Source organism: Myxine glutinosa, chromosome 13 (assembly GCF_964187855.1).
Source record: "Myxine glutinosa chromosome 13, kmMyxGlut1.1, whole genome shotgun sequence".
Taxonomy (NCBI): domain Eukaryota; kingdom Metazoa; phylum Chordata; class Myxini; order Myxiniformes; family Myxinidae; genus Myxine; species Myxine glutinosa.
In genome coordinates this window covers 42,238,890-42,256,432 of record NC_136273.1, presented here as the reverse complement: position 1 = coordinate 42,256,432, position 17,543 = coordinate 42,238,890, and the positions used below count along the sequence as shown (strand labels likewise).

The following is a 17,543-nucleotide window of genomic DNA, read 5'->3' as shown; positions in this document are numbered from 1 at the left end:
CGGATGCCAGGAGAACGCTACCTGTCCGAATGCATAGTGCCAACTGTAAAGAGTGGTGGAGGAGGAATAATGGTCTGGGGCTATTTTTCATGGTTACGGACTAGGCCCCTTAGTTCCAGTGAAGGGAAATCTTAATGCTACAGCATGCAATGACCCTCTAGACGATTGTGTACCTCCAACTTGTGGCAACAGTTTGCAGAAGGCCCTTTCCTGTTTCAGCATGACAATGCCCCCGTGCACAAAGTGAGGTCCATACAGAAATGGTTTGTCGAGATCGGTGTGGAAGAACTTGACTGCCCTGCACAGAGCCCTGACCTCAACCCCATCGAATACTTTTGGGATGAATTTGAACGCCGACTGTGAGCCAGGCCTAATCGCCCAACATCAGTGCCCGACTTCACTAATGCTCTTGTGGCTGAATGAAAGGAAATGTCCACAGCAATGTTCCAACATCTAGTGGAAAGCCTTCCCAAAAAGGGTGGAGGCTGTTGTAGCAGCCAAGGGGGGGGGACCAACTCCATATTGATGCCCATTATTTTGGAATGAGATGTGTGATGTTCGGTTGTCCACATACCTATGGTCATGTAGTGTTTATAGGCTCTAATATTTGAAGGTAAATACTGCTATGAAGGAGAGATAAAAGAGAAAAAGGAAAGTGAATGAGAGTGAGGAGAGATAAGGTAGGAGAGGTGAGGTGGATAAACAAAATGAAGTAAAATAATAAGGGTAAATATCGAGAGATGGAATGTCATGAAAAGTTTTGCTGATGTTAACCCATTGCTGTGTACATGTTGCTTTCCTCTGCCTTTGTCCTGCTATATTGATGGCATTTCGTGCGACATGGGCAGTAGTGCTCACCTTTGATTTTGAGAAGGTACATGATGCTGGTGTTTTGCTTTATTCTCTTGAGTAAGTTTATTAACCACAGTTAAAGTAACATACTAACGGTCATGTGCCCAATGGTTTCTTGCACATTCACAGCATGTTCCATATTCCAGAGGTGCCAGCCAAGTCCCCCATTTTGGTGGGAGATCTGGATTTTTGTCAAAAATTAGGTACGTCCCTCATTCTCCCCTTTCAGTGTGTTATCTTCTACCCAGCGTCCATTTTACTTCGATTTTCATATCAATTTTGGAAATCTGTTTATTTATTTTTACATTTCATTATTTCTGCATGTTGCTGCTAAGTGTGGTTTCTCAATCTCGTTCACTCACCACTGAAAGTTTGATTGCCGAAACAGTTGAAATTGGAGGATGATCTGCATGATGGACGACTGTGTTGGAGATGTAGATCTGCACCTGTTTCTAGAGCCACTGTCGAGGCAGTTGTCGATGATTGATTATAAATTGAGAAAATTATTTGGAACTTGGATAATGATGTTTTTTTTTTGTGGTATTTTTAAAATATATTTTGCATGGATTATTTGTTATTTATTTGTCATCCCAGGACAGAGATGGATGTGTCATTGAGAACCTCCATCACTGTGGCTTTATTCTTTGATAGTCGTGTAATGTGTGGCAGTTGATGACTCGTCAATAACATTTTCAAGCGTGTTGGCAATCGTAAAAGTTGAACGTGTTCAACTTTTAGAACGTGTTGTTGGCAACAGCTGGATCGTCGTGGAGTGTGCGGTTGTCTGCAACGATCGCCGACGTGGTGCAATGTATTGATTAATTATTTTCGCTTCAGTTTCATAGACTTCGAGCATACCATCAATATAGCAGACTTTTGGGCAGAAGAGAAAGAGGCCCAGCTTGTAGATTTGGGCCAGGATCACACCTACCTGTATGATTTTGGCAGGAAATCATATTCAAAGTGGAATGCTAAAGAGCAGCAAAGGTGTTGAGATGGTGCCCCTGAATGTTGTTTATCTTCGCTATCCACTGACTGGCACGCTCCATTAGCTCATTGAAGAGTGTTGAATGCATCCTCTGGATGTTAGAATAAGAGCATTCATCTCCTGCAGAAAGTTCCCCTAGCAAGTCGTTGATCCTGCTCCACTAGCAAGTCGTTGAACCCACCTGCATTCGCTTCACCTAGGGCTTTACCCACAGCCACTTCTTTCTCTTTTTCCCTCTTGTGAGCGTACTACTGTATCCATCTTCTCCTTTCCTGCCCCCATTCCTCCCCACACCACCGTCAGCAACATACCAGCAATAATGCTGAAGCAGCATTGCTCAGAGCTTTCACCCTTCTCAACCTCTCTCTGCATTTCTTATTCATAGCCATTTTTCCGACAATAGTGTCATCTACAGTTTCGTGGTGTGCGGCAGTCTACAACAAAAACGTGATTGTACACGATCCGTCACTGCCGGTCCTGTTGCGTCGTGTCGGCAAACAGTATGTGACGAGCTTTACATAACTTTTTGAGGTGAGTGACGTTTACCATTTCAAGGAGTCACATATTTTGCTGATCTGTGACTTGTAAGTTAGCAAATTCACCAAATAATATTCACATTAAATAAATCCCTCCGCTGCTTTCCCACTCGGGCAAAATGGTGGCAACATGTGACATTGTCGCGTGACTAAAAGATCTATCTGGAGAAAGTTCTATGATTTTTTTTTTCCTGAAACTCTTTGGAGTTGATATGAAATTCTGTAAATCTTCTGAAAAAGATGTGAACCCTTTGTTGGGTATTTTATGATGGAATTCATTGAGCTTGATGAGCCTCAATCTGGCATCATTATTGACTGCTACTAGGCCACGGGCCAAACTCGCTGGGCTGTCATCTCGATGCAAATCTTTTTAAGCAACCCAATTTTCACACCAGATGTACTTTATGGTGTTGAGATTAGGAATCGCAAATGTTTCCACGTTTCTATTTGCACATTAACGAGAGAACAATCGCCAAAAAATTGTGTTCAGATGCCATGTGACCGTGGCGAGCAGCCAATCAACGGCATCTATGCGTAGCCGTACACCCATCTCCTGCTTCCTCAATCCAATATGGCGGCCTGCACAAGGTGTTGTTTGCACATTGTGCCAGCTGAAAATGGCCCAATTATACCGATTTCTGACATTAGTTTCCAAATAAATTGTCAATGTGTTTAAAGATGGGAAAACCTGGATGGTGAGGAATGAAACTGTCATTTAATTCACTGCTACGATCAAGGATTAGACTCAGAAACCTGATCTCGGATACCATCGGAAATGTTATTTGAGGTAAGCAAGTTATCTCGCCCATTCTCGGACGACAAGCCTTCAACGTGTCTGACAGTGTAAATAAATGCCTTCAAAGGAAAGGGAAAACTAAGGGCATTGCATCTCCCATAGAGGTCTCTGGTACAAATATTCAGGCGGCTTGGCATTGACTGGATTCCATGTGATGACATTTTCTCTGGTCTGGAAAAGTTTGTTTGCAATGTCCACAATCAGCCGCAATGCCGTGATGTAAATGAAGCTCGTTACAATCTGTTCATGATAAAATGTTGAATCGATGAAGCTCTCCCACCAAACAGAGATTGCATAACACAGCACACCTTACGAGCCGCTTATCAGCGTGCGATTCATCGTCGATGTCTTGACACCTCAATCAGTACCCCAGGTGCAGCGAATCATGGATGGAAGATGGACGATGAATACCTCAATACACGGGAGTGTGCGACGCTCTGGACCATCCGAGTGTACTCCAGAACATGCATTGTAAATGCGACCATAGTAAATGCCAATGCACAAACTCTTCCTGCGTCAGAGCTGGCCTCCCTTGCACTGACCTTTGCAGGTGCAGCGATTGCTGCAATAGTCAAGAACATGTTACCAGTGATGATGACGATGATCCTGGAGTCAAATCCAGCGATGAGGACTGATTCGACTAGATTTTTGACATTATTAAATTAGTAATACATTTTTTGTCTTATTCGACATTCGGCTGTTGAAAATATAGAATGATGATGCACACTAATTAGTTTTGATGACATCATCGCGAATAAGTGTGCATCACATTTGGTATCCAGCATGGTATTTTTGCATTTCCCATGTTCCAATTACACATCCACTATGTGTATGTATTTCCCGTCATAACTGTTCGGCTTCATGTAGAAATATCGTATTATGACAAATTTGATGCAAATCTTATGACGTCATAAATAATGAACATGCATCGCAATTACTGGGAACATTCCACTTCTGTATTCGGCTTTGTGTAATTATAATTTTTTTTGTATTCCCTTGGTTCTACTCACTCCAAAATGTTTAAGATTGACTTTGGCTCATAATTTTTTAATATTCATATCTGATGACGTCGTAAGTAATGTGCATCGCAATCAATTGGAAGAATGAATTCTTGTATTCTTCATACTTTAATTATGTAAAGTTGATGCCTCACGTGTCGAAATTCAGCATGAAACATCCAATATTGATTCTACATATCGAATGGCCATAAATAAATGTGATGACGTCATTGAAAATTAATGTGCAACCCAATTAGCAGGAATATTGGATTTTTGGAATCTACGTACTGGAGTTATGACTAAAAAACTATTTCCAGTTTGCCTAAAAAAAAATTGCATCGAAAATCATTTTAAAGCCTCTCAGATTTTGGCCCACCGTCTCTACAGCGGTGTTGTGGTTGTGAGGAGCTAGGAAGTGATTAATCACTCAGTTCTTGCAATTCTACCATCGGGATGAAACTTCTGCCTTGTTTGTGTGTGAATGCAGGATTCAATTGGTATCGGCGTGAATGACAGCCGGCACGGTCGTGATAACGGGTGGCATTTTGGCAACTGTAATTCTTCTCTGTATTATCGCAGTTCTCTGCTATTGTCGTCTGCAGGTAAGCAGTTATCCAATCAACTTGAAGCCATTTTTGTTATAAGCCCCATCACCATGAACTGCTCTAAGGAATTTGCTGTGAATTTTGAGCAATTTTCCGTAGATACCAAGATTGTTCACAATCCAGGCAACACCCTCTTCATGTTGCATGGATGAAATGAGTTTTAAATGCTTATTATGGGACCACTAACAATGGAGTTTTAAATGGACTAACAATGAAACCACAGATATCAACCTGGAAAATGACATGGATGTTGGGGTGATCTTAAATGACAAAACACATAGCCTAAACATGAATGGTGCTCCAAAAGTAGAAGCTGCTCTATAAGTAATTCAATTTATTTCAAAACCAAATACATATCATATAAACTACTGTATGTATATAGCTTGCATCTCAAATACTCTTCTCCATCTAAATCTGAGTTTCTGATTCAAATCAGTCACAAAAGTCACAAAACAAAATTCACAGTCGCAAACCAAAAGTCGCAAACAGTCGCAAACCAAAAGTCACCAAAAGTCGCAAACCAAAAGTCGCAAACCAAAAGTCGCAAACAGGCACAAACCAAAAGTCGCAAACAGGCACAAACCAAAAGTCGCAAACAGGCACAAACCAAAAGTCGCAAACAGGCACAAACCAAAAGTCGCAAACAGGCACAAAACAAACGCCGCAAACAGGCACAAAACAAATGTCGCAAACAGGCACAAAACAAACGTCACAAACGGCACAAAAACGTCACAGCGCGTCGCAAAACGAACGTCACAAAGCGTCACAAAACAGACGGCACAAACCAAGAACCGCGGAACAAGCGCCACAAACGGAACAAAACGAGCGAACAAAGCAAACGCCACAAACGTCACGGAGCAGGCATCACAACGCAAACGTCACAAACGAACAAAGCAAATGCCACAAACGTCACAAATCAAACGTCTCGGGCGCTACAAAACAAATGCCACAAACGTCACAGACGCGACAAAGCAACGTCACAAGCATTACAAATGCCACAAAACAAACATCACAAATGACACAAATGCGCAAAACAAACGTCACAAAGCGAACGTCACAAACGTTATAAGCATCACAAACGGCACGGAACAAACGGCACAAATGCTACAAACGTTGCAAATGTCACAAACACACAAAACGAACGTCACACTGGTCACACACATTATACACGTCACAGATGTCACAAACGTTACAAAACAAGCGTCACAAATGTCACAAAACAAACGTCCAAAATGGCTCAATTGCACAAAACAACCGTTACAAACGTCACAAAACAAGCATCACAAAACAAAGGGCACAAAACAAACGCCGCAAATGTTACAAACGACACAAAACAAGTGGCAGAAAGCAAATATCACAAACGCCATGAACATCACATACGTCACAAAACAAGTGGCACAAGCGTCACAACAGTCACAAAACAAACGTCACAAATGGTACGAACGCCACAAAACAAACGGCACAAAACACATGGCACAAAACACATGGCACAAAACAAGCGTCACAAACGTCACAAAACAAACGCCACAAACATTACAATAGTCGCATGCCAACCGTCACAAACAACGCAAAACAAAACGCCACAAACGGAGCAAAAAAAACGTCACAAGCAGCACAAAACAAACACCACAAAACAAACGTCACAAAACACATGCCGCCGAACGTCACAAACGTCACCGGGGGCACAAACCAAACGTCGCAAATGTTACAAATGACACAAAACAAGTGGCATAAAGCAAACGTCACAAACGCCACGAACAACACATACATCACAAAACAAGTGACACAAGTGCCACAACAGTCGCAAAACAAACGTCACAAACAGAGCAAAACAAACGTCACAAGCGGCGCAAAACAAACGCAACAAAACAAACTTCACAAAACAAATGGCACAAAACAAACAAACGCCGCAAACGTTACAATCGTCACAAGAAAACCGTCACAAACGACGCAAAACAATCGTCACAAACAGAGCAAAGCAAACGTCACAAGCGGCGCAAAACAAACCACAAAACAAACGTTACAAAACAAATGCCACAAAATCGTCACAAAGGGCACAAAACGAATGTCACAAATGACACAAACCAAATGGCATAAAGCAACCGTCATGAGCATCACATACGTCACAAAACAAGTGGCGCAAGCGTCACAACAGTCACGAAACAAACGGCACAAACAAACTTCACAAAACAAATGGCACAAAACAAACGGCACAAGCGTCACAAGCGTCACAAAACAAACGCCACAAACGTTACAATCGCCACAAGACAACCGCCACAAACGGCGCAAAACAAATGCCACAAACAGAGCAAAACAAACGTCACAAGCGGCGCAAAACAAACACCACAAAACAAACGTCACAAAACAAATGCCACAAAACGTCTCGAACGTCACAAAGGGCACAAAACAAATGTCAAATGTTGCAAATGACACAAAACAAATGGCATAAAGCAAACGTCATGAACGTCACAAACATCATAAACGTCACAAAACAAGTGGCACAAGCATCACAACAGGCACAAAACAAACGCCGCAAACGTCACAAAACAACGTCACAAACAAACTTCACAAAACAAATGGCACAAAACAAACTGCGCAAGCGGCACAAACGTCACAAAACAACCGTCACAAAACAAGCGTCGCAGCCGTCATAACCGTCACAACAGAAACGGAACAAACGGCACAAAACAAATGACACAAAACAAACATCACAAATGGCACAAACGTCACAAAACAAACACCACAAGCGTTACAAACGTCACAAAACAACCGTAACAAACGGCACAAAACAAACGCCGGAAACGGCACAAACGTCACACAACAACCGTCACACACGGTAAATCGTCACAAAACACCGTCACAAACGTCACGAAACAAATGCCACAAACATTGCAAATGACACAAATGTCACAAAACAAATGCCGCAAACGTTACAAGTGTCGCAAACGGCACAAAACAACCGTCACAAATGTACCAAAACAAACATAGCAAAACAAATGTCACAAACGTCACAAAACAAACGCTACAAGCGCCACAACCGTCATAAAACAACCGTCACAAATGTCGCAAAGCAAACAGAACCAAAAGCATCACCAACGTCACAAAACAAATGCCACAAACGGTACAAACGTCACAAAACAACCATCATGGACGGCACAAAACAAACGCCGCGAACGTTGCAAACGTCGCAAACGTCACAAAACACCCGTCACAAACGGCACAAGCGCTACAGATGCCACAAACGTCACAAAACAAGCGTCGCAGCCGTCATAACCGTCACAACAGAAACGGCACAAACGGCACAAAACAAATGACACAAAACAAACATCACAAATGGCACAAACGTCACAAAACAAACACCACAAGCGTTACAAACGTCACAAAACAACCGTCACAAACGGCACAAGCATCGCAAAACAACCGGCATAAACATCACAAAACAAACGTCACAAATGACACAAGTGGCACAAATGTCACAAACGGCAAAACGTCACAAACGACAAAAACGTTACATATGTCACAAACGACACAGACCGAGCGTCTCAAATGGCACCTAACAACGCAAACAAACAAAACAAACGTCACAAACGTTACGGCGTCACAAAGCGACGTCGCAAAAGTTACAAAAGAAACGTCACAAAGGTCTCAACCACACAAAACAGACGTCGCGCCCGTCACAAACGTTATAAAAACGTACCAAAACAAACGTCACAAATGGTACAACACCACAAACATCACAAACACACACAGCAAACGTCACAAAACCGACGTTATGCGCGTCACAAACGTCACAAGCATCACAAAACAAGTGTCACAACCATCACACAAGAAACGTCACAGACAAACGTCACAAGGGTCACAGGCCCCGCAAAACAAACGTCACAAGGGACACAGACGTCACAAGTGTCACAAACGGCACAAGCGCTCCAAAACAAACGTCACAAAACAAACGTCACAAAAACGTCATGGAAACTACTGTATCTGTATTCAAATAATTGCACTGACTTGCAATGAGAATTCTACAGTTAATATCACATTTGTCACATGAAGAGATGAGGATGTTTTTTGAAAAGTCTTATCAGAGCAGATGTGGGTGGGGTGGTCTGACAGTGCTGAAGTGACTCGACAGTTCTTTTGTGACTTGTAACTTTAGCAAAATCCGTCCGACCGACCATCCGTCCAAGTACTTTTGTGTACATGATGTTTAAAAAAACGTTCAATATGTATCTTTCATATTGCAGATATCAATTGCCTATGGCATTGTCTCAACCTGATTAGACCACGACAGTGATGGCCGAATTTTGTTGCCATGGCAACCATCTCAGTAACAAGGCTTGTGTATGCATAATTTCAAACAACATTGAACATTTAGCTTTCATGTTGCAGATATCTATTTCTCATGACATTATCTCAACCTGATTAGATAACGGTGCTGATTGGCTGAATTATGTTGCCATGGCAAGTGGCAACCATTGCAGTAACATGGCTTGTGTAATTCCCATGTGGGTCTAATGTGAAAAAGGCCTGACTCAACCCAGGATTCAAACGCAGATCTTCCTCGCTAACAAGGTGACAGCCCACTTCACCACTTAGCTATTGAGTCTCCAGGATGGCCTCAGGAGCGTCTCACACTGACACATCTGTGTTTTGTCTCCACTTGATCTCATCAGTGCTTTAATCAAAGTCATTCACCTTTGTTGTAAAATGGAATTGATATGAATTCTCAAGTTTTTACTCTATTCATTGAGAAATTCATTCTCCATGCTTTGGGGCTGTCTTATGAATGATTGTTTGAAAGATATGATTTAATAATTAAATGTTTTACAAATAAATATCCTAAGACATCTTATAATAAAATAAGGATATAGTGAAAAATGTGGGCATTACAAAAGAGCTTGATTAAGAAGAAATGCCTTAAGATATCTCAAACTTTAAATTAGCCAAGGACCTGATATATTCAGGGTTCAAGGGTAGATTTATTTACAATATAGTCATTATGCAAGTGTAATTTTATAAATTTATACTCAATGCAGAAATATTTCAATTTGAAGGAGCAGAATTACTGAATGAACCAAGGTGAAGAGATGCTTTTCGGTTGTGAGATTTAACTACCTTGTGAGTTGAGGATGTGATTCTATCGCACATCAACCTTGTCAATGCCATCTGAAGGTTGATTGATGTATCAACACAAGCCAATGGCAGACCTTTTGATTCATTTGAAATGCATGTTGAGATATTCCTCATCTGTCAGTGTTGCATATTGCTGGAGGAATAGCATCTCATAAATCTAACCTTAACAGGCAAATAATTGTATCAGTTGCACCTGTGTCGATGAATCCAAGGCCCTGCTGGATTTTCACAATTCTTAAGAGTTAACTGCATGGGCCACCGCTTTGTTAGTGTTCCCGCAGTTGTATATGCTGGAAGTTCCACCGATGGATGCTCGCAAACAGGATAGCCGAATTAACATGTCCTCCGAAGGATGGTGAACTAGTCCATGCAACGGTCTGCCTGCAAAACACGAGGATGACAGTTTGTAGTTGGGTCAGGAATCTAACTGAGAAAAGACAGCTCAAAGATGGATTTGTGACCTTGGAGTTCTCTTGTCCTTTGTGGGGTTTTGAATGAGGAAACCTTTTGGTATACAATGTCGAGGCTCATGGAGGAGCTATAACATGACACGAATCGTAATAAAAGGAACAGTACAAATAGAGTGAAGGGGGAAACTCCATCAGCCAGGGTTTAGGGACAGAATAGAGGGAAACTTGGACAGATTAGGGTTGTAGGGACGAATGAGGGGTAGGGGAGGATCCATGGGTTGGACAAGATGGATAGAGAAGCAAACTGTCAGGACGGAACAACTGCAAATTTGGAAAGAGGTGGGCTTACAGTGGAGATTAATGGGGTTATCAAAGATCATGGTTTTGCGGTTATCATCTGAGATGGTGGTGAACAACTGCCTTGAAGACCTCGAAGGAAGGATAAGATTGAAGAGATGTGGAAGTTGGTTCCACGGGCAGGAAAAAAGAGGAACAAATGCGTGGACATGAGCAGTGATTCTGGATCTTGGTAGTTTGACCAGGAGACGGTTGATGGTGGACTGTGTGTGCTCTGCAGAAACCTGGGGGAGGGGGGGGGGGGTAAGGGGAAGAAAGCATGGAAAAGCAGAGAGTGAAAGACCAGATAGCAGGCAGGGAGGCAGTAGAAGACAGAGAGACCACTGACCTGTTTGCGATGGTAAAGTGATAGTCCCATAGACTCAGCTTCATTGCAGAAGTTTCCAATAATCCTGAAGGCCTTGGTTTCCACGGCATGAAGCTCAGGAAGATGTGAGGCAAGACAGCCATCCCAGAGGGGAGAGCAGTGCCCCATCAAGTTGTGGATGAAGGCCTTGTGGGTGGATAGGAGTTCTGGTGTGCCAAGAAAGGACTTTGCACGATGGAAGATACCCAGTCAGAAGCTGGCTTTGGAGGCCAACTTTGAAATGCGGTTTGCCCAAGAAAGATTATGGCTAATAGTGAGACCCAGGAGTTTGAGAAACTGAACTTCTTTGAGAGGATTGTTCAGAAAGTACATGGGAGGATCTTCCAGGTGTTCCTTTCAGTGAGAGAGTGATTATGTGGGATTTCTCAGGATTGAAGGACATATTCCAAGTGTTTGACCAGCTCATGAGTCTATCAAGGGCGACAAAGAGGGAAGAGGTTGTTGCCCAGGCATACCAGAAGCATTTTAGGATTGGGGGATGGATGGATGACGAGCAAAAAACTTCCGTTTCCGGTCCCTCGAGCAAGGAAGCGAATTCGACCTCTGCACGGCAGCAAAGTTAAAGTATTTTTTCCATTCGTGTCTTTGTCAAGTTTTTACTTGTTATTCTATTGTGCATGTGTTTCAGTGTGTTTTCTAGTTGGTGTTGATTTGCAATTCATGCAAACTTTTGAATAATTAATCGTTTTCTGTTCCCACCGCGTGCGCGGCCTGGTTTCTCTCGGCTTCCCTCCCCACATCGGTGTTTTGTGAATTTAAGTTCTTTCCTTCGCTGTATTGCTTATTTCTTAGATTTTCTCTTCTCCCTCTAACTTCCCCGAACATCGACCACTTGTCTAACGTTTTAAATACCGTCTGGCTAATACCGTAATTAATCGTGTTCTGCTCCTCGTGTGCGGCCTAGTACCTCCGTCGGTGTTTGTTAACTTAAGTCCGTGGAGTCCTACTTCGTGTTTTGCTTGGCTCTTAGATTTTTCCCTTCTACCCCGAACATAATACTCTTTGTCTAACGTTTTAAATCCCCACCCCCCAAAAAAAAACAAAAAAAAAATCCAAAAACATTTATTTTCCTTTCTCCACGTGTGCTGTTGTCTCATCCTGTACTTCTGTCCAGGTGTGCTGTTCGCCCCGCTCCCATTATCTCCTTGCCATCCACCTTTTGCCCTGTTCACGTGACTCGGGGTTATCCCTCTCGGCCCTCCCCCCCATTGGTATTTTGTGCATATAAGATTGTTCACGGTTCTGTTTAAATATTATTTAAATATGTTTAAACTTTCCCCTTCAGTGTTTTATTCAGTGGTATATTACAACACGCTGTTTTCTTCCTATTTAAAAGGCTTTTTTCAATTTCCTCTCCAACTCATTCCACTTCAAAAAAAATAAATTCAATCTCTTATACGTCTCCCTCACTACATGTTCTAAATTCACATTCATTCCATCCCTCCATCCTCCATCCCATTCCTCCATTCCTCCATTCATCCCATCCTCCATTCATCCCTCCATCGTTCTTAATCAGATTGCTAACTTGAAAATCACAATAAACCCAATTTTTTATCAATGTTCGTCTTTCATTAATCATCCACTTTCTAAACTCCCCTCTTGCCCCTCCCCTCCAAATCCCCCTCCTTGCCCCTACACTCCTAAACTCCCCCCTTGCCCACACACTCCTAAACAACCCCTTGCCCCTCCCCTCCAAATCCCCCTTGCCCCTACACTCCTAAACTCCCCCCTTGCCCCTCCACTCCTAAACTCCCCCCTTGCCCCTCCCCTCCTAAACTCCCCCCTCACTCCTCCCCTTCAAAACTCCCCCCCAACCCCTCCCATTCAAATCTCCCCCCATACCATTCCTCTCCAATTCTCCATCCTCCCCGCTCCTCCTCAAAGCTGCCTCCTCCCCACTTTGTCTCCCTTCTATCTCATACCTCCACCTCCCCCAACCTTCTACTTTCCTCTGCCCCCCCCCCCCCCCCCACTCAAACAACCCCTCACTGTGCCTCATCCCTTCACCATCAAACCTTTCGTTCTCCTCATCCTTCCCTTTCTTGTAACTCTTCTGTAATCTCTGACACACTATCAACTGCTCTCCCTACCTCCCCTCTCATCCTTCACCTTACCCTACCCCTCCCCTCCCCTGTCCTGTACCCGATGCTACCCCCCTCTCTCTTCATTAACGGTATGGACCTCAAACATCCGGGGCCTTCGCTCAAACCTGACTGATCTCTCCATACAGGTTGCTTCTGACAATCCAGACTTGATCTGCTTAACAGAAACTTTCCTCCTTCAAGATGTCTCTGATTCCTTAATATCTCTTCCTGGTTACTCCCTCCTCCGGTATGATAGACCTGAGCCTCGTCCTGGTGGTGGGGTGGCCATCTTTATCAAAAACTCTCTTCCTCAATCTCCTTGCACTGCCCTCTCTCCACCTCACCCCCAGGGGTACCTCTGGCTACGGCTTCCTCTCCGCTCCCACCTTTTGTTCATATGTGTTCTGTACCGTCCTCCAAACAGTGATGACTCCATTTACATTTCACTGTCTGACAACATGGACCAACTTCTATCCACTCATCCCAACTCTCTCTTCCTCATATGTGGCGACTTCAACTGTCATCATGCCAGCTGGCTGGGTGTGGGTTCATCTCTCACCAGCCATGGCACCTCAGCAAAGGACTTCTGCGACTCACTGGGATTGACACAATCTGTCAATTTCCCGACCCGGATCTCAGCCAATGGTGTATCTTCTCTTCTAGACTTGGTTATGACAAACTTCCCTGCTAATGTCTGCTGCTCTTCTTCTGCTCCAAACGGTTCTTCTGATCATGTGCTTGTTAAAGTGGACATCTCTCTGGCCATTCTCAGAGAGCCTCCTCAGCGTCGACGAGTCTGGCATTTCACTCAGGCCGACTGGCACTGTCTTCAAGCAGCCATCAATCACCTGGACTGGTCTCCCATCTCCACTGCATCTGACTTCAATTCTTCCTGGGAATTCTTCCAAAGCAAACTGCTCTCTCTCATGCACAGATTTATCCCATCTCGTCTTCAGTTGTCTTACCCTTCCTCCCGTCCATGGTACACTGAATCTTGTGGTGAGGCAGTTGCCCTGAAACAACTTGCCTTTGCCTCTTGGAAGGCTAATCCAACTGAAGGCAATCTCAGTTCCTTCCACCAAGCTTGGAACAAGTGTGTGTCTACCCTCAGGAGTGCCAGGAATCACTATCTCTCCACACTCAAGAATGAACTCTCAAACCTTTCTCCTTCCTCCAAATCCTGGTGGCGTCTGGTCAAATCCGTTTCTGATGTTTGTTCCCCCTCCATCCCCTCCCTTACCTCAAATGGCTACACAGTTGACACCGCACGTGACAAAGCCGAATGCCTCAAAATCTTGTGTCCCAAACCCATCTCTCTCTGTTCCCACCTTTCCCAGTCGAACCCAACTGCTCCTGGACTCTGTGTCCTTCTCTCCTGACAAGGTGGAGGAGTTTTTGTCAAACCTCGACTCTGATTCTGCAACTGGACCAGACGGCATCAGCCCACGGGTCCTAAAATCCTGCTCTGCCGCTCTATCTCACCATCTCTCTGTTCTTTTCACCCTCTCTTTTGCTCAAGGTCATCTGCCAGCATCCTGGAAATCAGCAAACATAACCGCTTTACACAAAAAGGTGCAAAGACAGATCCTTGCAACTACAGACCAATCAGCCTGCTTCCAATTATCAGCAAAGTAATGGAATCCATCATTGCTTCGGATATCAAATCCTTCCTCTTCTCCAATGGCTTGATCTCCGATCATCAATTTGGATTCAGACCAGGTCATTCTACTCTGGACATGCTGCTTCTGCTGTCTCAACAATGGATGGAGGTCCTCAATGCCAAACAGGAAATCAGAGCTGTCATCCTTGACATATCACATGCCTTCGATATGGTCTGGCACCCAGCGCTGCTCACCAAACACTCCTCCTATGGTATCCATGGAAATCTCCATGCATGGCTTGCGGACTTCCTCTCTGGTCGTAGTCAACGTGTGGCCCTGAATGGATGTCTCTCATCTCCCCTTCCTGTTCAGGCTGGAGATCCCCAAGGCAGTGTTCTGGGCCCTGTGCTTTTTCTGGTCTTTATCAATGATCTCTCCGACTCTCTGGAAAATCCTCTCTATCTCTTTGCTGATGACTCCACTCTCTGCCGCTCCATGCCTCTTCCCTCAGATCGGCAGTCTGCAGCCATCTCACTCTCTAAAGACCTGGACAAAATCACAGACTGGTCAAACAAGTGGAACATGTCTTTCAATCCTGACAAATCTCACACACTTACTATGTCTCTCCGAAAAGATCGACTGGACAACCCTCCCATCTACTTTCTCAACAATCCACTCCAAGAAGTTCTGTCGCTCAAGCTTTGGGGTCTCACTATCTGCCATGATCTTTCTTGGTAAAATCACATTTCCAAGCTGGCCTCCAAAGCCAATTGCCGACTGGGCATCCTCCGTCGTACGAAGTCCTTCCTAGGCACACCTGAGCTCCTCACCACATACAAGGCTTTCACCCGCAGCTCAATGGAATACTGTTCTCCCCTATGGGCCGGTGCTCCTGCCTCACACCTAGCTCGGCTTCACGCTGTTGAAACCAAAGCTTTCAGAATCATTGGAATCTCCTGTGATGAAGCTATCTCCAAGGGGCTTTCACTCACTCACCGCAGGCATGTAGGTTGTCTTTCTGTCTTCTACCGACTCCTCTCTGGCCTTGCTCCCCCAGCTCTGTCTGTGCTTTGTCCCCCAAATATTCCTACAGGTCGCACAAGATCTGCCAGCAACCCTCTGATGGTTAAACTGCCGAAATCTCGGCTCTCTGCTCACCTTCACTCTTTCATTCCTCTTTTCTCCCGCCTCTGGAACAAGCTCCCACACTCACTTCAATCCCACTCCTCCCTCCAGGTCTTTAAAAGAGCTGTTCACCACCATCTCTTATCTTCCCCCATCCAAAACCTTAATCTTTTCTCCGCCCGCTAATTCACCCCAGATCCACCTTGTTTGAAATTCCAACTTCTTTCCTGGAAGTCCTGGCAGTGTCCATATGTTTTATACCTCTCCCACCCCCCCTTCCCATGCCCCCCCCCCCAAAGACCTCTCCCTCCCACAGATCTCTCGATGTCCCTGCTCTCAAATGTTGTGTTTGTGTCCTTACCCCTCTCTCCCCATCTTGTCCACTGCTCCCCATGTTATATGTTTTATGTGTCGGTTTGTCTTTCTGTGTAATTAATGTTAGCTCTTTCACGAGCCTCGATCTTGTATTCAAAAAAAACAAAAACAAACAGAATAAGAGCATTTTTCATTCCAAAAAGGATGCCTCTTCACCTAATAAGATGCCTCTTCACATAAAAGGATGCCTCTTCACATAAAAGGATGCCTCTTCACATAAAAGGATGCCTCTTCACATAAAAGGATGCCTCTTCACCTAATAAGATGCCTCTTCACATAAAAGGATGCCTCTTCACATAAAAGGATGCCTCTTCACATAAAAGGATGCCTCTTCACATAAAAGGATGTCTCCTCACATAAAAGGATGCCTCTTCACATAAAAGGATGTCTCCTCACATAAAAGGATGCCTCTTCACATAAAAGGATGCCTCTTCACATAAAAGGATGCCTCTTCACATAAAAGGATGTCTCCTCACATAAAAGGATGCCTCTTCACATAAAAGGATGTCTCCTCACATAAAAGGATGCCTCTTCACATAAAAGGATGCCTCTTCACTTAAAAGGATGCCTCTTCACATAAAAGGATGCCTCTTCACATAAAAGGATGCCTCTTCACATAAAAGGATGCCTCTTCACATAAAAGGATGCCTCTTCACATAAAAGGATGTCTCTTCACATAAAAGGATGCCTCTTCACATAAAAGGATGCCTCTTCACATAAAAGGATGCCTCTTCACATAAAAGGATGTCTCCTCACATAAAAGGATGCCTCTTCACATAAAAGGATGTCTCCTCACATAAAAGGATGCCTCTTCACATAAAAGGATGCCTCTTCACTTAAAAGGATGCCTCTTCACATAAAAGGATGCCTCTTCACATAAAAGGATGCCTCTTCACATAAAAGGATGCCTCTTCACATAAAAGGATGCCTCTTCACATAAAAGGATGCCTCTTCACATAAAAGGATGCCTCTTCACATAAAAGGATGTCTCCTCACATAAAAGGATGCCTCTTCACATAAAAGGTAAAAGGATGATTCGAGATTGCAAGAGCATGTTGAACGTCTGCAAATTCTCTAAACAAACTTGCTTTTTGAGTAAAAGCAATAACACAAATGAGGAATGCCATCGTTTTCAGTGATTATGAAATCGGTAATCAAACACCGAACGACACAGCTGCTTTATGTAAATGTAGAAAGCCAATCTTGCCTGACGTTTATTTGATCATCGCAGGAATGCTGGACCTTCATTGGCAGCTACAGCCAAGGTTGACCAAATGCCGTCAGTATCTACAAGCTTCTCTATCCATCTAAAAGCCAAA

The 17,543-nt window shown here is 43.8% G+C and overlaps 1 non-coding gene across 2 annotated transcripts in view; it reads left to right on the top strand.

The window, feature by feature from the left end:
* The window catches only part of LOC137438455 (uncharacterized), a 47,314-nt gene that overhangs the window by 27,174 nt on the left and 2,597 nt on the right, over positions 1 to 17,543 (top strand). Inside the window, exons 2-3 of one of the 2 annotated variants that reach the window (XR_013621202.1) lie at positions 982 to 1,055; positions 4,658 to 4,772. This is a non-coding gene — a transcript (uncharacterized LOC137438455). The remainder of the gene's footprint in view (positions 1 to 981; positions 1,056 to 4,657; positions 4,773 to 17,543) is intronic. The other variant, XR_013621201.1, reaches the window with a different exon arrangement.